This window comes from Bos indicus x Bos taurus, chromosome 21 (assembly GCF_003369695.1).
Source record: "Bos indicus x Bos taurus breed Angus x Brahman F1 hybrid chromosome 21, Bos_hybrid_MaternalHap_v2.0, whole genome shotgun sequence".
NCBI lineage: Eukaryota > Metazoa > Chordata > Mammalia > Artiodactyla > Bovidae > Bos > Bos indicus x Bos taurus.
Genome location: NC_040096.1, coordinates 42,376,151 through 42,398,459, shown reverse-complemented (window position 1 = coordinate 42,398,459; position 22,309 = coordinate 42,376,151). Strand labels below are relative to the sequence as shown.

The 22,309-nt window shown below is 44.2% G+C and overlaps 1 protein-coding gene across 2 annotated transcripts in view; it reads right to left on the bottom strand.

Annotated features, from left to right (window-relative positions):
- Positions 1-2,221: 2,221 nt before the first annotated feature.
- NUBPL (nucleotide binding protein like) overlaps positions 2,222-22,309 on the bottom strand; it is a 408,788-nt gene continuing 388,700 nt past the window's right edge. Inside the window, exon 14 of one of the 2 annotated variants that reach the window (XM_027520975.1) lies at positions 2,222-3,057. The gene's annotated coding sequence lies outside the window, so the exon portion shown is untranslated. The remainder of the gene's footprint in view (positions 3,058-22,309) is intronic. The other variant, XM_027520977.1, reaches the window with a different exon arrangement.

Genomic DNA, 22,309 nt, shown 5'->3' with positions numbered 1-22,309 from the left:
AGCAAAAGTTCCAAGTTCCAAGCCTGTTGTTCTCTCCCCAGTGTGTGAGCCGTGACATTGTTCTCTGGGATTAGAAGGTATTGGATTCAAATCCCACCTGCATTGTCTAACATTGAGGCATGTATCAGACACCGCTGGTGCTCCACCTCACAGCCTCTCTTCTCTAACTGGGGCCTCTTTGACATCTGAGCGTTGAGTACCTGTTGGAATTGGCCCCTAGGAATGTGCAACCTGGGGGGTTCAGGGCTTAACACCCCACTGGGCAACCTTTGACCAATGGGGGATGGTCTCTCTTGGGTAAGTGCTTTCCCTTTCTACTCCCAGGCAGATAACGCTGAGGTGCAGTCTGTATGTCTCCCTTGAGGGTCCCTCTGGGATGGACCCCAGGCGCCCAAAGCGGTGACATAGTTCACAGCTGGGTAGGAATGTATGCGAACTCTCCACATTGCTAGCTTTCCTCCTTTCCACTCACGTGCCTTTCCCCAGGTGTGTTACTCTTTTGCTTACTATTGGAAGCAGCTGTATCGTCTCTTGTGAGCCCATTAAACATGTGCCAGGTTTCACACCAAAGGTGGCTGCGATCTGGCAGGCAGGGGTGTAAAAGAGGGAGTGACGTCTAAATGTAAGTTGGACTAGAATGGAGGCCTCTCACAGATGAGAGGTGCTACTAGGCTCAAAGCTCTGTTGTTTTCCTCTTCCTGAGTTTTCAAGGATTTTGAGAAGACACGAGAACAATGTGTTTACAAACATACTCTGTGTTTTTAACACCTTCTGGTTGTTCTGTTATGCTGATTGAAAAGAGAGAGCCACTCTTGGTGTGGGAAAACCACGCAATCTGAGGTCATTACCACAATCCTTTAGCAATGTTGGGTAACCTACTAGGGCACCAGAGGTTCAAGCTTTAAGCTTACTGTTCTGCTCTTGACCCTCAGGCAAGAAAGGGAGGCAGCACCGCTGTATTGCACTGTGGACAGACCCCCCAAATCTCAGTTTATTTCCTGCTTATGTAATGATACAATACAAGGGTTTTGGTTCAGCAGTTTTCTTCCATGTTACGCCTTAGGGACATGGGCTTTTCCACACCATGGCTTTGTTGTTCCCTGGAGCCTCATTCTCATCATCTGTATTCAGCTGGCAGAAAACGAGAGTATGGAGAAGGCTCTCTGCCCACAGCTGACACTCAATACCAAAGTTTATATTCCACTGGCAAGAACTAGTCACGTGGCTCCCCCTAGAACAAGGAGGTTGGTAAATGCAGTGGTGAAGTATAAACTGGGGAAAGCAGCCCACCGTCTCTGCTACAAAGGTACAATTGTCAAGAATGCCAGTTCTAGGGACTTCCCTGGTATTTCAGTGGTTAAGACTTCACCTTCCAATGCAGGGGGTGTGGGTTTGATCCTTAGTCGGGGAGCTAAGATCCCACATACCTTGTGGCCAAAAAACAAAACATATAACAGAAGTAATACTGGAGCAAACTCTATAAGACTTTAAAAATGGTCCACTTAAAAAAAAAAAAAAATCTTAAAAAAGAATGCCAGTTCTAGAGCCTAGGACCTGAATCCAGATCCCAGTTCTGCCCCTCAGATGTTGTTGTTCACTCAGTCATGTCTGAGTCTTTGTGACCCCATGGACTGCAGCACACCAGGCTTCCATGTCCTTCACTGTCTCCCGGGGTTTGCTCAAACTTTTCTCCACTGAGTTGATGATGCCATTCAACCATCTCATCCACTGTTGCCCCCTTCTCCTGCCCTCAATCTTTCCCAGCATCAGGGTCTTTTCCAGTGAATAGGCTCTTCACATCAGGTGGCCAAAGTATTAGAGCTTCAGCTTCAGCATCAGACCTTCCAATGAATATTCGGGGTTGATTTCCTTTAAGATTGACTGGTTTGATCTCCTTGCTGTCCAAGGGACTCTCAAGAGTATTCTCCAGCACCACAGTTCAAAAGTATCAGTTCTTTGGCACTCAGCCTTCTTTATGGTCCAACTCTCACATCCATACATGACTATGGAAAAACCATAGCTTTGACTATACAGACTATACAAAGTGATGTCTCTGATTTTCAATATGCTGTCTAGGTTTGTCATAGCTTTTCTTCCAAGAAGCAAACGTCTTTTATTTGGGGCTGCAGTCACTGTCTGTAGACATTTTGAAGACTGAGAAAATAAAATCTGCCACTGTCTTCATTTTCCCCCATCTACTTGCCATGAAGTGATGGGACCAGATTAAACCAGCTTTTTCACTCTCCTCTTTCACCTTCATCAAGAGGCTCTTTAGTTCAAATTTATTGCCTGCCTGTAATTTGCTATGAATTAACTTGGTTTCTCAAGTCTTAAGAAGGAATGCTTAAAAGTGAAGTATTCAGTTAATTCACTTACCTGGTATCCCTGGTTGAAACTGTCTACATTTATCCATCTTCTATACTGCCATCAGAGTTCTGTCCCTATGTAAATCTGATTATTTTACTTTCCTGCTTAAAATCTAAATTGCTTCCTTTCTATCTATGAATTAAGTTCCAACTTCTTAGCCTGGTATATCAGGACCTCTAAATGCTGCTACCCTGACTTATCTTTTACCATCAGCTCCAGCACCCTTTCACTAATGCCTCACTGCACTGGATTTTCTCCATTCTTTTTCACACCTTTGTGACCATGTATATGCTGCTACTAGAATTCTGTTCCCTATCCCATCACCACCTGGCAAAGGCCCATGTACTATTCTTTAAGGCCCACTCATCTGATCCCTTTTCTTTGAAGCCTTCCCTGGATCTGCCAGCTCTGCCTCCTCCCACCACCACCACTCCCGGATGCCTGGGTGAAATCAGCTACCCGTTTCCCTGATTCCCATTGCATGTAAACATACCTCCATGGTGGTATTTATTACTTTACACTCTGGTTTTCCAGCAGTCAGCCTCCCAGGCACAGCTGTGAGCCTCAAAAGCAGAGAACATGTCTGATTCATCTTTCACGGGCCCAAGACAGCATCTGTCTCATTTAGCACCCAACACCCAAAAATGCTCAACTTCATTGGAATTCAAAATCCTGGCACCACAGAAGAATCTGGAACAAGGAAATAAAATCCACTCATTCTCTTGTTGTGTTTCTCCTTACACAAGATCTTTACTTCTCAAGAGTTATTTTACCATGGACACATGTAGTCTATTTCATAAAGTACAAAAAAGAAACAAATGTATGTTTTCTAAAAAGTTACATGCTGCAAGCTTTGATGCTTATTCAAGATCTAGGAGAAAGTATATGGTTTTTCCTCTTAATATGTGTCATCATCCAGGGAGCAATGAAGTCACCAAGGTACATCCACTGGAGATGAGGACTGGAACGATGAAATGTCACATTCTCCACATGTGGACACAGATCCTCTTTGGGTTTTTGAAAACTAATCTCTTATGACCAGACCTCCTTTCTGCAGAGGACTCTTTCAGAGGCGCTGGCATTTGGTAATGTGTATAGAGCAAGTATGGTTGTCACAATGGTCAGAGCATGCTTCTGGTGTTTAGTGGGTGGGAGACAGGAATGCCAAATACTTTGCAATGCATGGTCAGTCATGCAAACCAAATATTGAATATCATTCTACCAATGCCAATAACCTCCCGGGTAAGAACTACTGAGTTAAGGGATATGGTAAGCCCTTAGTTGAGAACCCTTGAGTTACCCACTCATATGCTTAAGTCTTTATTTTTTTAGGTGAGATAATAGCAAATCATAAAAACCCAAAAGGAAGTTCCTGCCTTTGTTTAAAGACCTTAGATTTAAAGAAATTAATAATATTTTTCTTCCATGTACTAAGTATGGGCTTATATCACATTCACTGGAAATAGGAGACTCCTAAAAGAATCAACAAGAGAAGCATTTGGCAGGCCCTCTTGCTTTTGAATATAAGATAGAACAGCAGAATAAAATGGCCCTTCTTTGCAATGCATTTAATTTAATAAAACACCAGATTAAAGGTAGGACAGTCTCATCCTTATTATAAAATAACCTGCAGAGTGAAAACTGAAACATGCACAATTCCATTAACCTTCCATTCATAAAGCATAATGTAAGTAGAATGTCATTTTAACATCCAACTGAACAAGGCTATTTCCATGCCCTTAAGAGTGCTTTACATCTTAACATTATTTGTCAGGGTGCACACAGGAAATAGTATTGGGGAACAAAAATCCCAGTGCAACAAAGCATTTAGAAATATTTACCCTCTTAATCATCTGCTTTCTGAATGAAGATATTTCCTTTTCATATAGAGTTTTGTTTGCATTATTAAATATTCTTTTTATTAAAGTATAGTTGATATACAACATTATGTTAGTTTCAGGTGTATAGCATTGTGATCTGACAATCAAATACATTACAAAATCATCACCACCACAGGTCCAGTAACCATCTCTCACCATACAAAATCATTACAATATGGTTGACTATATCCCTTATCACTCTGTTAAATATTTTTAGCAGCATATACAAAAGCATGTCAGTTGTGGCTTCACGATATTTATTGAATTTGGCGTCTCTGTTAAATATTGACCTAGGGTGTACAGAATCACAGAACTTCAGAGTCTCAGGTCTTCAAAGCCCAAGAAATCATGGAGTCCAGTTCCCTATTTTGCAGATGAGAAAACTGAGGCTCAGGGAGATGAGGGATAGTGGAGGTGATGGTTATCTGTAGGGCCAGGGAGGAAAAAGAGTGGATCTGGGTAGGTTTGCTTTGTGAGTGCTCAGCATTTTCCAGTTACAGATTGTCTTTAGTGAACCTTTGATTACTTTCTGAACGCTGCTGCTGCTGCTGCTGCTAAGTCGTTTCAGTCCTGTCCGATTCTGTGCGACCCCATAGACGGCAGCCCACCAGGCTCCCCCGTCTCTGGGATTCTCCAGGCAAGAACACTGGAGTGGGTTGCCATTTCCTTCTCCAATGCATGAAAGTGAAAAGTGAAAGTGAAGTTGCTCAGTCCTGTCCCACTCTTAGTGACCCCATGGACTGTAGCCCACCAGGCTCCTCCATCCATGGGATTTTCAGGCAAAAGTACTGGAGTGGGGTGCCATTGCCCTCTCCAATTTTCTGAATAGATAATGGCAATTCAAAACCCTGCTCATTTTATACCCTATTTTAGCTGTTAGTACTAATATAATGAGCTCATGACCAAAAAAAAAGAAAGAAAAATAGGGGTAAAACCAAACAACCATATAATTTATAAAACCATGAAACAAAACCACCTAAGATTTGAAAAACATGTTGCATTTCATTAAGATATTGTGTTCTGTTCAGTTACAGTCAGTGCAGAAAGATGTAGCACCATTTACCTTCTCTGGCCCTAATGGGTTGGCACAAGGCAAGCATGTCCTTTAGTGCCTATCTCTTCCTCCCTACCCCCCAACATCTTTGAAAATGCATACCTAATGCTGGCTTTGTGCAAGTGAATTTTAAGCCCAGGAAACAATAGAGTATATTTAGTATATTATAGCAATAGGCTTCAAGTTTAATGAGATTTGGATCTAATGTAGCAATTCGGAAGTCTCTTCAAGCTTATTAAAATGAGATTCTACTCAAGTTTACAAGCAGGTACAATAACACTTGAGATGTGACCGTATTCTGTATTCAAGAGGCTTTTTTTGAAGTACATGTAAGCAAATTGCTTATGTAATATTCTCTTTTTCTTTCCATATTTTTATCCTATGACCACTGACACAGGAACAAATGTCCGTCTTTGCTAGGTACTAGTGTAGCATTTTGGTAATTAGCTTAAAATACAGCTGCTTTGTCCTCCTGCTGCTTTGCCCCAAGGCAACCTGTATCTGAAAGCTTATTTTAAAGCCATTCAACAAGCAGGAAGAACCACACCTGTTGCATTTGATTTCCTCCCCATTAAATCAGGATAAATAATTTAATAAGAGCTGCTCATGCACAGACACTCTAGTGACTGGTTGAAAGATATGACTACCAGGCTGCTGGCATTTTTGTTATTCCTGGCTGGTCTTGAGCAGAAGCTTGTTTTTCTTCCCCAGTAAGCCAAATAGCCCTGTGACCTGAGACTTTCACCTAAACCCTTAGAGCACTAGGACCTTTCAGTTATGACAAGAGCCATTGTTTCTTTTACAACCATGGCAGATACTTTTGGTTGGCTATTTAACTGACCATCACAGCCTCCATCTTCCTATAGGCTGAAATAGGCAGATATTTGTATTCCCAGCCTCCTTTGCAGCCAGGGTGGTCATGTGACCCAGGTCTAAACAATGAAGCATAAGGTGAAGTTGCCAAGGGTCTTCTGGCAAATCTCTTCTTCCCTAATGGAGAGGTGGTTTAACACTGTAAGGGCTCTAGAGCTGAACTGCCAAAAGCTTGAGTCCAGCTTTACAACATCTTGTCTCTGTGACCCTGATAAAGGTAACTGCACTCTCTGTGCTTTGATTTTTCCTATCTGCTGTAGAATTAAAGGAGTTAACACATGTAAAGTACTTAGGATAGTCCCTGAAAGATTAGCAAATGTTCAAAAATGTTAGTTATGATTATAATTAATGAAAGAGAGAGGACACACAAAGAACATTTCTGCTAGCTGCCTTTGAAAATGGCTCTGTGAGGTCACAATGCCTGGAGTTATGGCAACCATTCTGTCATCATGAGGGGAAGAAAATTGCAAAGACTTTTGACTCAGAACCCTTGAGTTCTGAAGATGCTGACACAAACCTGGGACTGTTTAACTCAAGGTTTTCTTAAGTAAACAATAGACATTCTAATAGTGGATTTTCTGTTACTATCTACTGAACAATTCCATCTAACACTGTCCGTATTAATCCAGGGTTTAATCCCTATCATCTCTGCCTCCAGCTGTACTTTTGGCTTTGTTCACCACATATTGTTTCCTCCTCTGGGGGAAATCTTTTAGGATGTTCCCTCCTAACAGTCTGAGGCTGACTTCCTTTAATCCTCTCTGGGAACTCTCTTAAATAGGCTGTGGGTTTGATAACAGCCTCCTGTGAGGGAACTAGGGTTTAATGGGGAACGGGAGTTATTAATCCTTCACCCTCCTTCATCTGAGCAAGATCTAGCTATAAAATAGGCAGACCCCCCCTGGTTCCTGCAGGGCTAGCCACTGCATACAGTCATATACAGTCCATGGAATTCCTCAGGCCAGAATACTGGAGTAAGCAGCTGTTCTCTTCTCCAGGGGATCTTTCCAACCCAGGGGTCAAACCCAGGTCTCCCACAATGCAGGTGGATACTTTACCATTTGAGCCACCAGGGAAGTCCAAGAATACTGGAGAGGGTAGCCTATCCCTTCTCGAGTAGATCTTCCCTACCCAGGAACCGAATCGGGGTCTCCTGCATTACAGGCAGGTTCTTTACCAGCTGAGCTACCAGGGAAGCCAGTAAGTTGCAGGGGTTCCAATCTGGCAACTCACAGGCTGTGTCTGAGGTGGCGTAGGGGGTCTCTGCAATCTCTAGGCTCTGATGGTAATCCAAGGCTACCACATGCATGATGTGAAGAGCAGAACTGAGTGACCTCTGAATTTCACATGGTGCTTTTTTGCCAAGATCACTATAAAACTGCCCTACCTCCACTCCCTCAGTGCAGTTATGTTTCTTCTGGCAAAGTCTATTCTCTACTCTTTGCTTTCCAGACCACTCCAGGGTAGACCATTATGAAAAACACTGAAGACAATGATGTTGTTGAATGACAGAGGAAGGAAGAAATACAAAAGTAGAAGCTCTGGGACTCTTGTCTAGACAGTTTCTTGCTGGGTGCCTGATATCTCTTTTTCTATATCCAACTTTGATGATAAGCCTCCAAGGATTTCTTTCAGCCTGTTTATTGCTGAAACTACTGTAGAATCACAGTTAAAAAAAAAAAAAAGGATAATGAAAAGAGGGTGTTGCTTTATAGCCCACCTGGGTTCTGGAATTAAATCCAGCTCAGGTTAGGAGCAAGCCATAAGACCCAGTTGCTGTGACCTACTACAAGGCCTCAGTGAAATTATTTTCAACATTTCCAGTGCATTTGTAGGTGATTTTTCTGTCACATAAAAGTCAGAATGAGAAGGCAGTTTCTCTGGGGAAATTTGGAAGAAAGAAAGGCACATTCATCTATTGCTTGAATCTGTTTTCACTTTTTAAGCATATCAGGGTATTTATGTTTTAGCTAAACCCACAAGATGTTCCAGTAAGGATCAACACGTTGCGTTGGATTACATTCTCAGAAGAGACTGAACCCTCTGGAAGACAACATAAATGGTCGTTTAGGTGTGGGTTAATGAATAGCCCCAGTGCTTAGCACCCTATGCTATCCTGCTAACTCCCAGGATGTGCTGACCTGAGGGAATAGTTTCATGCAATATACCCACTTCAGTATTCTTGCCTGGAGAATTCCACATGACTGACTAAACACACACACCCACACCCACACACACACACAAACAGATACTGCCATGCACATCACTGGGGGATGACCAAGAGCTGGACAGGGACCTGGATTTGTAGAGCTGCCCGAAGAGGAAGCTTCGTGGCTTTTCCACTCCACACTGTTAGACATGCCTAAGTCCCTTCTCCAGCTAAACAAGCCATTTTCCCCCAGTGCTTCCTGAGTCCTTAATCCTTTTACTGAGAAGCCAGAAAAAGAGGTCAGTGCAAATGGGTGTTGAAAAGAAAAACCCTGGGTCTCTTTTAACCAAGAAAAGCAGAGCATTTCTGAATTCTGGCTCCAACACAGAAAAACCCTGTCTCTAAGTCCCTGCTCATGACGACTGCCTGCGGACTTGTTGAAAAGTATTCTGGCTGATATTAACTGCCACGATCACATATCCGCAAAGAAACGCTTTAAAAGTACCCAGAACCAGGTTTTTAAAAGCAAGTAGGCCAAGCAGTCTATTATACAATGAGCTTTAAATGAGAAAACATATATGCACACATACATACACACACAAGTGAAGGTTTAAGATCTGTAGTCTCAGGTGTGTGCCTAGCACTATGCCAAGCCCCCTAGGTATGTAGAAGATTCAGAAGACAGGTTTCTTATCTTCCAAGAACTTAGACACAGGAAGGAAGGCCCGATCATTCTACATAAGATGGTTAAACAGTTAAGTGCTCGACTGTGTGGTAGTAAGTAGAGCCGTGCCAGGTGGGCAAGGGAGAGCCCTGGGGCTGAAGCTGTCAAGGGACACTTTGTGGAGAAGCTGCCAGCCCAGTGGCTGGTGCCATGTCAGGGAAATGATGAATTTAGACAGGACTGAGATGGGGCAACTTCTTTTATCCACCGAGGGCATCTGTGTGGGTCAGGAATGCAATCAGACAACTTATGTTGGTCTGACTCAAACTTTGTACTTAGTTCAAGGTCTGATTTATAGCTTCAAACACTTTTACCTATAAACACAAAGACACTGCAAAATGATTTGAGTCTTTAAAGTAAACAGTTGAGAGCTGGTTTTACTGTGGCATGAGGCTATGTAAGAACTGTTTGATGGTTCTGTCTTACTACAAAGGTGGCTCTTTCTTACAAGTCAGGACTTCAGTTTCCAGGAAATGAACATTCATGGCTTTAGTCACCTCCTTGCTAGAGAGACAATTGGAGGAGAAACTGAATTCATTCCATCCATGTATATCACTTTCCCTGGATTCCCAAAGCAATGAATGAGATTTAAGCAGCAGTTGCTGAATTCTTTGCTTTGTCCTGACATGCAGACTATTTAAGAAGGAAATCAAGCCAGAGAAGTATTTAGGGGGGAAAGTGGCTGCAATTTATTTTGAAATGCATCAAAAAACAAACTGGACTACTGGGTTGGATAGAGGGATGGATATGTAGATATGTCATAATGTAAGTATAGTAAAATATTAAGCATACTCATGTAAAAAATTTTTAACTTTCAACTTAATTATTAAACAGTTTATGATGGTAAACTGAGTCAGGGTTTTGTTTTGCTTTTTAAATTTTCTTGCCCTTTCTTCTAATAGTTAAAGATCATTATCTGAAAGGACACAGAAAGAAAATAGCTTGGATTAAGTGCTGCTGCTGCTACTGCTGCTGCTAAGTCGCTTCAGTTGTGTCTGACTCTGTGCGACCCAATAGACGGCAGCCCACCAGGCTCTGCCGTCCCTGGGATTCTCCAGGCAAGAACACTGGAGTGGGTTGCCATTTCCTTCTCCAGGATTGAGTGCTAGACATACTGAAAAATAAAAATTGTATATGTTATTTTTTTAAAACAAAACCTCAAATCTGTCTTTACCAGCCAATTGTAGATGCCAGAAGTTCTACCATTAGAAACATGGTCTTCTGAATTTAGGGGTTATTCTATAAAAACCTCCTGGGGTTCTTGGAGGACTACCAAATTAAACTCTATTAGTTATCAACACTTAACTTCAAACCTTAACTGTCCACTTCCAAATAATATGTAGCTAAAGATGTTGAGATAAAGGAGACAGAAAAGAAAACAGAAGTACTGAAGATTTTAGAGGATGAGTGCAAGATGCTGAAAATATATCTACAGATCAGATATAAAGATGTAACAACAACTTCACTTTCTTACAAAGTAACCCTGGGCCAACTCAAATCTGTATAAATGTTTGATGTTCTTGAATTCTATATAAAAACATGAAACTAAAAATTTCTGAAACTCCAATGGAAGTCTCCTGTGGCAATCTAAAAAGGCTTATAAACTTCCCTCCTATAGCTCTTGCTACTTGATACCAAGGACTCAAACCCAAATATCAGGTCCACTGAGGACACTGGGTACAACAGACTGTTCATCTACGATTAGGTTGAAATGTTGACTTACCTTTCCTCTGTGAAGGAGAATAATTTCATCTTTGTATATTTATCTGCTTTTTCTATCATTAGGTACCCTTTCTTAGCCTGGTTTCTAGAGCCCGAGGCAAAGGTTCAGGTACTGTTAGGAAGGGTATACCAAGGATCGGGAGTGAAGAACAAAGGAAGTGAAGCAGGAGATAGAAACCAGATAAGGAAGCATATTGTGCTGGCTACCACTGAGCACAACTGACTGATATCAAAGGACTTTTCCATGGAGCCATGTAAACAATGTCTCAGCAATGCCCCTGTAGGGAAAGACAGGGGAAGAATGTATTCTCTGCTTCCAGAGCCCACTGGTCACAAGTTTCACTCTATAGAGTAAACCCCCACTGGACACCCAGGTGTACACCTTCAAGGGTTGCTGTGAACATCTACGTCAATGTCTTGGAATAGAAGAAATCCCAGAGTAACAGGCAAGTCGTGCACAGCATGGGTGTGAGGCAAAGAGCTGTCAGGCTGTGCCTTTGTGAAGCTGCTGGTCAGCTGGAGCAAGAGACAAGTGGAAAAGATCTCAAGCGGTGGATAAGCAGCAGCTGATACATCCCACCCTGTACCAAGCAGCCTGCTGTTCCCTCTGTCATCTGGCTCACTTGGTTTACTCTAGAATCTCGATTTTCCTAAGAGGAGGGTGCACTTACTTTTTCCCTGAAGGGGAGGTCTAAGTCTAATCAGTCACAGAATTTCCCTCAAGGTGGTGGCAGTTGAAGTTTCCAAAAAAAATTTCAGAGCAAGAGGGTTAATGAAATAAGATGTAGTGCCAGCTGGTTCTAAGGCCTTAATTGACATTCACCCTCCCCCTCTTCCACCTCCTGTTTCAGATTTCTATCACCTTGGCCAGCACTTTGCCACTGATGTGCAGTGCTAGCCTAGTAGTATAATCAAGATCTACACTCCCAAGGGATGTGAGGTCTTTACTGCTTTGCCCTTGGGCTGTGATTGCTATAATTACCCACTTTCCCTGGATGCAACAAAATATATACATCTTTGTGAATCCTGTGGATTTCAGAAGTACTCTTCCCTGCTCACATTGTGCAGAACCACCATAGCTCCTCTTTCTTTGCTTGCTGATCCTCCAGTATAAGGAGCCCAAAGTAAGCAGGAGGTGGATACAATTCAAGTTCAAAGGAAACCTTTGGACCTCTGAATATCAGGGCCTCTAAACTTGGAAAATTCTGTTTGTAGGAATGTAAAACCTTCCCTGAGAAGGTTTCTGGAACTGATGATAAGACAGGCCATGTCTCCTTCCCAGACCCATGTGTTCTAACTAGTGGGAACATGAAGTGAAGTGAAGTGAAGTCGCTCAGTCGTGTCCGACTCTTTGTGACACCATGGACTGTAGCCTATCAGGCTCCTCTGTCCATGGGATTTTCCAGGCAAGAGTGCTGGAGTGGATTACCATTTCCTTCTCCAGGGGATCTTCCTGACCCAGGAATTGAACCCGGGTCTCCTGCATTGCAGGCAGACGCTTTACTGTCTGAGCCACCATCGTATATTGGCTGATTGTTGTTGTTTGGTCACCCAGTCGTGTCTGACTCTCTGTGACCCCATGGACTGTAGCCTGCCAGGCTCCTTTGTCCATGGCATTTCCCAGGAAAGAATACTGGAGTGTGTTGCATTTCCTTTTCAAAGGGATCTTCCTGACCCAGAGAGTGAACCTGTGTGTCCTGCATTGGCAGGTAGATTCTTTACCACTGAGCCACCAGGGAAGCCCACATTGGCTGACCATCCAACATATATAGTGCAAGCCCACAGAAGATTGCTCCAACTCTGCAAGGTGTTTCCCCCAAGGTGACGACTTAGTTGAGTCTTTAGTAGCCTCTTCCACCACTCTGTTGACATGCTTTGGCCACCTGGTGCAAAGAGTCGACTCATTGGAAAAGACTCTGATGCTGGGAAAGATTGAAGGCAGGAGGAGAAGGGGACATTAGAGGATGAGACGGTTGGATGGCATCACTGGTTCAATGGACATGAGTTTGAGTGAACTCCAGGAGATGGTGAAGGACAGGGAAGCTTGGTGTGCTGCAGTCCATGGGGTCACAAAGAGTTGAACATGACTTAGGGACTGAACTGAACTGATTGATATTAGACTGGCTGCTTCTGGATAACAAGGTACATGGTACATCCTGCAGTTATGTGCCTATTGTCACCTCTCTTCTGCCAGTACTATAAAATGGGTCTCTTGGTCTCACATATCATTGTAAGGGTGACTACATCAATATACCAGGTGTTCTGAAAGACCTTTGGTGGTTATATAGGTGGAGGCATTACTTGGAGACAAAACAAACCCATATGCAGAGTAGGTATCAACTAATTTACCAACAGTAAAGATGAAGGCTGCCCATCAGGGTTGCTGCTGCTGCTGCTAAGTCGCTTCAGTAGTGTCCAACTCTGTGCGACCCCATAGACAGCAGCCAACCAGGCTCCCCTGTCCCTGGGTTCTCCAGGCAAGAACACTGGAGTGGGTTGCCATTTCCTTCTCCAATGCATGAAAGTGAAAAGTGAAAGGGAAGTCGCTCAGTCGTCTCCGACTCTTAGCGACCCCATGGACTGCAGCCTACCAGGCTGCTCCGTCCATGGGATTTGCCAGGCAAGAATATTGGAGTGGGGTGCCATTGCCTTCTCCAGCCCATCAGGGTAGAAGGGACCAATATCACAGCCCTGCTATGAAGTAGCCAGATGCGTCACTGAAGAATGGTGTCATATCAAGGAATCAACACAGGTCTCTGGTTCTGCCAAGAAGCCTTGAGCAGCCTTGGTAAGAAGGTTCATAGGTGGACCCTCAAAGGTGGGCCCATACTTTGGACCCACACATAGACTCCTTGCTACTTTGGCCACACTGTTGATGGGATCACAGGACAAGCACTGGGGAGCTGAGGAGAGACACTAGCTTGTACCCACAGGATCAATCATCTGTCCCGCTGGTTGCTGAAATCCTCCCTGCGCTGGATGCTCTTTGGTGATCACTGATGTGAAACACAAACATCTGCACACTTTATGCCCAAACTGTGTGTCTCTTCTCCAGACCTTCTTGCTCCATCTGATGGGACCATCCTCTAAGAAAGTGCATAAACTGCATCTCAAAGATGGCATGCTGTACTGGGATGGGAGAAAAAGAATTTCTCTACGATTGGTAGAGAACTCCCATTTCCCACTAGTCAAAGGTTTAAACTGGGACCAGTAACTCTCTTGCATTTCTAGGTTGGTGCTCACACCTGGGCATCTGAAGGTGGAGGGTGGTCCCATGCCTCTGTGTCAGTAGGGAAGCACCAGGAAGGTGAAGGGCTTGCAGAGCAGTCCTGAGGCAGTCTCAGGTGGCACTGTCTATGAACCCCGTGTGAAGCACCTGTGTGAAGCCCACTGACGTCCATGCAGAGCTGCCCACTTCTGAAGCAGCTGGAACAAGCAGGTGAGGCTGAGAATAACTGAAGTAGAACATACATGTTTGCACTCCTCCAAGCACATTTCCAAAGAACTGTGTCTCCAGGCTATAGGAATTAACTAAGCAATTTTATCGTTAATATGGAGTTTCCCGGCTTTGGACTCCATCTGCCTTATTCCCTCTTCACCACCCCTTACCCCGAAGGTGTTCTTGGGAATCCGAGGAATGTGTCAAACGTGTCTGAGACTCCATCCGGGCCTGTGTTCAGTGCCATGATCCTGTTCCAACTTTGCCCAGCAACCAGACTGCCCCTGCAGGCCCTGCCAATGCTGCTGTTCTACTCGGGAGGCAGAACTTTGCCAAGTGCCTTGGCCACACTGAAAGGAGAAGGTATTCCTGCTTGTGTCATGCCCTGTGGTGGGAGATGCCTCATCCTGCAGCACAGTTGTCTGGGCTGTTACACTTTGGTAACCTGTGGTGTTACACTTTGGTGACACCGCTCCTCCAGTTTTATTTATTCTTCTCTCTAGTGCTGGCGTATGACACTGAGATCATTGGACCAGGGTGTCTTCAAATAACAGAGACTCTGTGCTGAACTGAGAGTCATTACTCCTTTTGATCCTTAAGTCCTTTTGCTAAGTCCGGCTTGCTGTGCCAGAATTTTTTTCCCCTAAGGATAAGTTTCCTCCCAGGGACTGTACAGCTCTTACAATTTAGTATTTGATACATCTTTTTCTTCCAAATCCCTTTCCTCCAGTTTGCTAGAGGACTCAATTCAAATTCTTTGTCTAGGAGGTTCCTGAAGATTCTTGTAAACCAGGACAACTGAGAGCTGGGAGGTGCTGTTTGCCCATTTCCTCCCACTAGTCATATCTGACTCTCAGCTCTGGCCCATCCCTGCTGCTACTGCTGCTAAGTCGCGTCAGTCGTGTCCGACTCTGTGTGGCCCCATAGACGGCAGCCCACCAGGCTCCCCTGTCCCTGGGATTCTCCAGGCAAGAACACTGGAGTGGGTTGCCATTGCCTTCTCCAATGCATGAAAGTGAAAAGTCAAAGTGAAGTCGCTCAGTCATGTCCAACTCCTAGCAACCCCATGGACTGTAGCCTACCAGGCTCCTCTGTCCACGGGATTTTCCAGGCAAGAGTACCGGAGTGGGGTGCCATTGCCTTCTCCATCCCTAAGGGTTCTCAAATGCTTAGGAAAGGAGAACAGAGAAAACATCTCTTATACACACACACACTATCAGGTTAGTGATTTAAAATATAATTTGGAAGTCATAACAAAGCCTCCTCTTAAATGTTTACAAAGCTTGTACCTACAGAGCATCTCTCCTATTACACTCCCTTTGATGGTCACTTCCTTCTTGGTTTTGGTACCCCTTGAGTTAAAATCTTAGAGCTTTTTCCATATACAGAGACAGTGAGACTTGATGATAGCCTCAGAGAAGCAGAGAAATGCTGCCAGGAAAACGTGCAGTGGACACCCTCCATGCCAGGACCCCAGTCATCACATCTCAGGAGCTGGATCTCAGTGGGTGATCCCAACATGAGGGAAACCCCAGCATCCCCTGGGAAGTTATCAGGACTCCTGACCCTGTCTTCTCAGACTTTGGGTGGGAACTTCCCCTTTCTGTTTCCATTGTTGCTTGGACAAAGGAAGTGGCAAAGTATGCCAGCCACGATTCAAGTCAGTCAATTCAAACCTGGCAGACACAGTACTGTGCTGCAGGTAGGCACATCCTGGATTAACTGCTTTCAGCTGAAATACTCATGTGTGTGCACAGCAGATCCTGAGGCATATTCCAAGACGCTGCTACTGTTTTAGTGGGCTGTCATTTCGTGGTGCCTTCCTGAGTGCAGGAATCTTGTTGGCATCTTCCATTGGACAGCATCAGGCACACAGTTGGTGTTAAAAATGCTTATTAAATAATTGCACGAAAAAAGAATTACATGTAGAAAGAAATACTTGAAATAAATGCCATGAGCTGGTGAGCTCTACATTTTTTTTTAATGATAGAGCAGTTCTCACTTTAAGAAACTTTGAAAAAGAATCAATATATAACCCATTTGAATGTGTCTAGACATCGATAAACATGGACCAATGTAGCATCAGAATCCCAATGTGAAAGAATACATAAAGAGGAGAGCTCTGTCTTGTCTGCTATTTCCTATGTACACACTCTTGTGCTGTAAGAAGTCAGAATGTTAGAGCCGGAGGAGACCCACCAGATGTAAAAACCGAAGTCTGAGGAAATGTGGTAACTTGCCCAAGGTCACGCCTTAGTTTGGAGCAGATTCTGGACTGGGACTCAGATGTCCTAACTCACACTAGACGTTTGCTCCCTCTAGTCCCTGCTCAGTTATGACGCCTTCTCCTCGGCTGTACTTTTGGGACCATGGCATGCGAGCATTTCTCCTTCAATTTTGAAGTCCCCTGTTTCAGAGGTGAGCCAGTCTCACTCTTGGAGAAAGGCTGCTGAAAGTAGCAATTACACCCCCAGATTTTAGTCCTTCTCTTTCTTAATGACATCTCTGATCAATTGGTGGAAATATTGGTGGAAATATTTCAGACTGCTGTCTGAAATATCTCAAATTCAGCAGTACCTCCTTATTTCAGTGGCTATGCTAACTTTAAGAGAGGAAACACGGGAGAAACAATTTAGTTAGAAATGCTATGATTTTCTCTTCTCTGCCTCGTACTCTCTTATCTCCCTGTGTGTTTATTTCTCTTTCTCTCCCTTACACACACACTGATTATTTCCTGTACTCAAAGGGTTGCAAAGCAGCCGGAGAAGTTACTCAATTTGTCCCCCTTAGACACGGCCACACCTCTACATCCTAGATGTAAGAAAATCTGACTGTTTGTGCAGAGGACTCCTCCCTTGGAAGTGCCCTTCATTTTCTAATAACTCTGACTAAGAGCAAACCATGCATGAGTACACCCCACACACGGGCACAGTGTGGGCAGCACGGGACCAGAGGACCTCCCACTGCTGCTGCTGCTGCTGCCGCTAAGTCACTTCAGTCATGTCCAACTCTGTGCGACCCCATAGACGGCAGCCCACCAGGCTTCCCTGTCCCTGGGATTCTCCAGGCAACAACACAGGAATGGGTTGCCATTTCCTTCTCCAATGTATGCAAGTGAAAAGTGAAGGTGAAGTCACTCAGTCGTGTCCAACCCTCAGCGACCCCATGGACTGCAGCCTTCCAGGCTCCTCTGTCCATGGGATTTTCCAGGCAAGAGTACTGGAGTGGGGTGCCATTGCCTTCTCCGCCCACTGCTGCTGGCAGCCCCTAAAAGGCAGTGCAGGTGCAGAGAGGGACAAAGTTACCCACAGCTCCATTTCCTACACACACGAAGCTGGGCTCTTTATCAGGGAGCTTTCCCTGGGAGACATGCCCCAGCAGTCACCCTCTTCTAAGGGAAGGGATATGTGTATACATATAGCTGATTTACTTTGTTGCACAGCAGAAACTAACATTATAAAGCAATTATACTTCAATTTAAAGAAAACAGCTTAAAAATAAATAAATAAATAGACACACCTGAGGTATTACAGGGAGTTTGTATCTGGTGCAAGATTCTCTGGATTTATTAACAGCATACTACCTCCTCAGCACGAAATCCTTCCTATCCTAACCCTCACTGCAAAGGCCATTTCTGTCACTTCTCATTGACCACTGCAAAGATGCAGAAGAGTAGGTGACCCCCTGGGTGTCACCATTGACCCAGGTCATCCCTTGAGAGGTTCATCTAGCCTCTCATGGCAGTTTGCTATGAAATTCATTGAACAGATTTTTACTGGAAATGTCCTCGGTGCTAAGCTCTTAGTATAGAAACCCTGAACACAAAACTTATCATAAAGTGAGAAAGTTTATATTATAATGATAATGGTGATAATAGATAGTATATGCCAGGTCCTTCACTAACTTACTACCTCAACCCTATGAAGTGTTATTACCTCTGTGCTGTGCTTGCATGCTCAGTCATCCAACTATTTTCAACTCCATGGACTGTAGCCCACCAGGCTCCTCTGTCCCTGGAATTTTTCAGGCAAGAATACTGGAGTGGGTTGCCATTTCCTTCTCCAGGGATCAAACCCCCAGCTCCTACATCTCCTGCATTGCTGAGCCACAGGGGAAGTCCCTGTTACTACCTCTAATATTCCTTTAATAAACAGAAGTCACGCATCAGAGAGGTTAAGTGACTTGCCCAACATCACACAGCTTATTCATGAAAGAGCCAAAAAGCTTTTCTCCAAAGCCCATGGTGCCACCACCATGAGCAAGTAGACAATTTCAGTAGATGGTAAGAACTATAAAGGAATATGTACAAAATACCTGGCGAGCACAGAGAAGTCACCTAACTTAGCCTGAGGAATTACAGAAGGCTTCCTGGAGGAGATGTTCTCTGAGGAGCCTCAGACCCCTCCAAGCCCTAGGCCAGAGGCAGGCTCACTAATGCAGTAGGGGCCTGTCCAGTCTCTACTCATTTTTCCTTCCTCCATATCTTGACTGGATGTGACTGGCTCAAACCACTGTTCCTGGTACCAGACTCAGATTCAGAGGAAGTTGATCCTTCTTGGGCTTCTGCACCTCCCCACCTCCCCAGCTTGGCTGTTGAATCCCTCACAGTCTAAAGCAAGTAAGAGAATTGATGCTGCCTCCCTTTCACCATTAAGGGAACCCGGGTGGCAGGCGAGGAGAATTAATGCATTGACTCTGAACTCTGAACATATCTGGGATGGGGTGACTCCATTGCAAACTCATTGTGTCATACTTGAACAATATAAGGATTCTTTGCTTCTCTCTGAGAACCCACAGCTGCAAGATTTCTAGGCTGCTTTGCAGACTCTTATCAGAGTTTTAATGAAGTGTAGTTGGTTTGAAGTAAAGTCTGTCGGTTCTCATGAAAAGAATTAAATTTTGTTCTTGCACTGTATATTCAGCTCTGAACCATGACTCAGGGCTCATTACTCAGAAAACAGTAATCCATTTTCATCCCTAAATATTAATTGTGCTGCTGTATTTTCCCCTGATAGGAGGATGAACTCATTATCTAGAAGGGTTTGCCCATAGGAAACAATTGATTACAATGGTCTAGAAACCGGGTGCTCAAAGAATTTGAAAGGGCCAGATACTGCCATGCTGAAGGCGTCTTTGGCTGGGAAAAAGGAAACTAATTACCACACTTAATCCTAGTGACATTCCAAGGCAAACTAGTATAGCCATTGGGATGTTTGCAACATTTGTAAAAGGCTCTGGCTGTACTTTTCTGTAGCAATAATCACTGATTATGAACACAGAGCTGGAGAATAACACAAGGTCTTTTAGTCCAGCTTCTAATCTTTGATTTAAGCCTATGTGTCAGATGAGCAAGACTACCTCTCTCTCAGTTTAAAGATTGACAAGAGCTTTAATCTCAGGGACATGGCACATAGTAGCTACTCAACAAATATCTGTTGAATGAATAAACAAATGTGAATGCATGTTGTGGCTTTCCCGCACTTCACAGGCTTTTCAGCCACGCTTTCTATTGTAGAGTCAAGAAGCAATCTATTTTTTCCATTCATGGCTCTGGGGAAGGTACAGCAAGCATGGTTCAGAAGGGGAAAGAAGGAAAAGGAAGAAGGGAGGAAGAAAACCAAAGAAAGAGGAGAAGGAAGGAAGGAGGGAGGAGCTCTCTGGAGAAGAGAGAAAGGTACAAAAGGAAGATGTAGGGAAGCAGGGAGGGCAGTGGAGAACATGAGAGGAAGGAAGAGCAGTGAAGTAGCCAGACTGGAGGGAAGAGGAGGAAGACGGGAGAGCGGGCATTGAGTAAAGCAGTTAATGGCCTAATAGCAGCTTCTGAGAGCTCTTGGAAAATTGGAAAAAGCTTCTGAGAGTTCATGGAAAACAAGTGCTACGACCTGGTAGTTTCCCTAAGTGGGAGGCAGAAGAGCCCCCGGGGAAGAATCTGTGTCTGTGGTGGTATAACAGACTGAATAAGAAGGTTTTAAATAGCAAGAAAGAGAGGGAGGGAGGGTGGAAAAAGACTCTCCCAGTTAATAAATCTACCATCTTCCTAAAACTGTAAGTTCACTTTCACAGCAATGAGACAGGCTCTTGTTTCCAAAAGGCACCTTTCTAGCTAGAGACCCTAAAAAATTGCCAAGCTCACAGGTTGGAGTGCTGCTTGTGGGGAAATGAAGCCTGCTATACCAGAAAGCAGACCTAACTTGTTTAGGTCCTTGCAGGAAATCTAGCCTGCTTCACTGCCTTTCTCTTTTTTTGGCTGTGCTTTGAGGCTTATGGAATCTTGGTTCCCCAATCAGGGACTGAGCCTCGGCCCTTGGCAGTGAAAGCGCCGAGTCCTAACCACTGGACCACCAAGGAACTCCCCTCATTGCTTTCTGAGCTGGCCAAGGTCAAGATGATAGTTTTACTTGCCCTGCTCAGCAACTTAAAATGCTCATTAGCAGCAAGTTCTTCATTACGTCTAATCTATATCTCTCTTGCTTTAATACAAGTTTCCTTTTTCCTCTCTATCCAGCATCAACAGAGATTAATTAGCCCCTATGTTCTGTACAGTACGTTCCTTGATACTCTTTGCTGCTGCTGCTGCTGCTAAGTCACTTCAGCTGTGTCTGACTCTGTGAGACCCCAGAGACAGCAGCCCACCAGGCTCCCCTGTCTCTGGGATTCTCCAGGCAACAACACTGGAGTGGGTTGCCATTGCCTTCTCCAATGCATGAAAGTGAAAGTGAAGTCGCTCAGTCGCGTCCAACTCTTAGCGACCCCATGGACTGCAGCCTACCAGGCTCCTCCATCCATGGGATTTTCCAGGCAAGAGTACTGGTGCGGGTTGCCACTGCCTTCTCCGTGATACTCTTTACTCTTAGATTATTCATTAGCCATCTCCACCCTCTCCTACCCAGGAAGGCTTTGAATAATCACTAAATAGATAATGAGACCTACTTCTGCTAACTTTTCCTAACACATCCTCGTGCACAGCATCACGAACCTGCCACAGGCAAAAGGATCACAATAAAACAATTTCAGATTGAGAATTATCTGTACATTTCCTTAGTATTTAGTCTGGATTATCACCCAAAGATTAATTAACCACATGCTCTTCCAAATATTTTTATGAAATTCATATAGAGCATGAATTATCACCTCCATGTGAGGGAAGAAACTGGAATGTGCCTTTCCCCAGCAGGTTTTCAGTACAGCCAGAAAAAACCTCCAGTGTTTGCACTTGAATTTTCTTTCCCTGCCCACAGTCCAAAGTATCCTTCATGTCTTCAAGATAAAAGTCCAGAAAAATCCCAAAGAATTTCCGAGAGCCACAGCCACGAAGGAGGGCTTGTTGTTGGTCTCCCTGTGGTTCTAACACTTCCCTCAATAGCCTGATATATCTTCCCACCACACCAGGCATTTCATCCTGAAATTCTCTTTATCAAAAAAAAAAAAAAGCCTTGCAGGAAATGCTCTGGCCATTGAATTGGTTCATAATGACAACTTTCTCAAAATTTTCCATTAGGCATCAGCTGCTCTTTAAGTTAGAGTGAAGAGAAAAGGTCATCATTTCTCTTGCTGCTTAAACTAGAGCATGACTCAGAAGAACAAACAGGGAAGAGACGGCGCGAATCCCCACATTATTTTTTAATACCCCACGTGGTCCTGCAGGCTCCACTCAATAAGACCTAGGACTAAAGTAAGTCTATCTTTCCTTACGTAACTGTTTACCTTTGCAAAGCCTTCCTAATCTCCCAGGATGTGCAGATGGCTACAGAAAAGAAACTACATTCCTTCTTGTATCATATGGGACAGACACCCAGCAGGCAAGACTGGTTTCCCCTAGGGTCAGGCAAGTGGACAGCCAGCCCCGTGTCAGAACAGAAGGTTGGAGCTGAGAGTGTGGGCTGAGCTTCTCCTAGTCAGAGAAGGGGGTGGGGACTGAGGAGAGAGCAAAAGGCCACCTCCCCAGCCAGCACACCCTCCCAACTCAAGAGCATCTGTGAGATTCTATCATTAGAGATTCCTTGTCTTTGTCTCCTGAGAGAAGACAACAAATCACACACTGAATTATAAGCAAATCGGTGGGAATCTGTTCATCATGTGACTCCCTCTGGAAGTGGGGCTC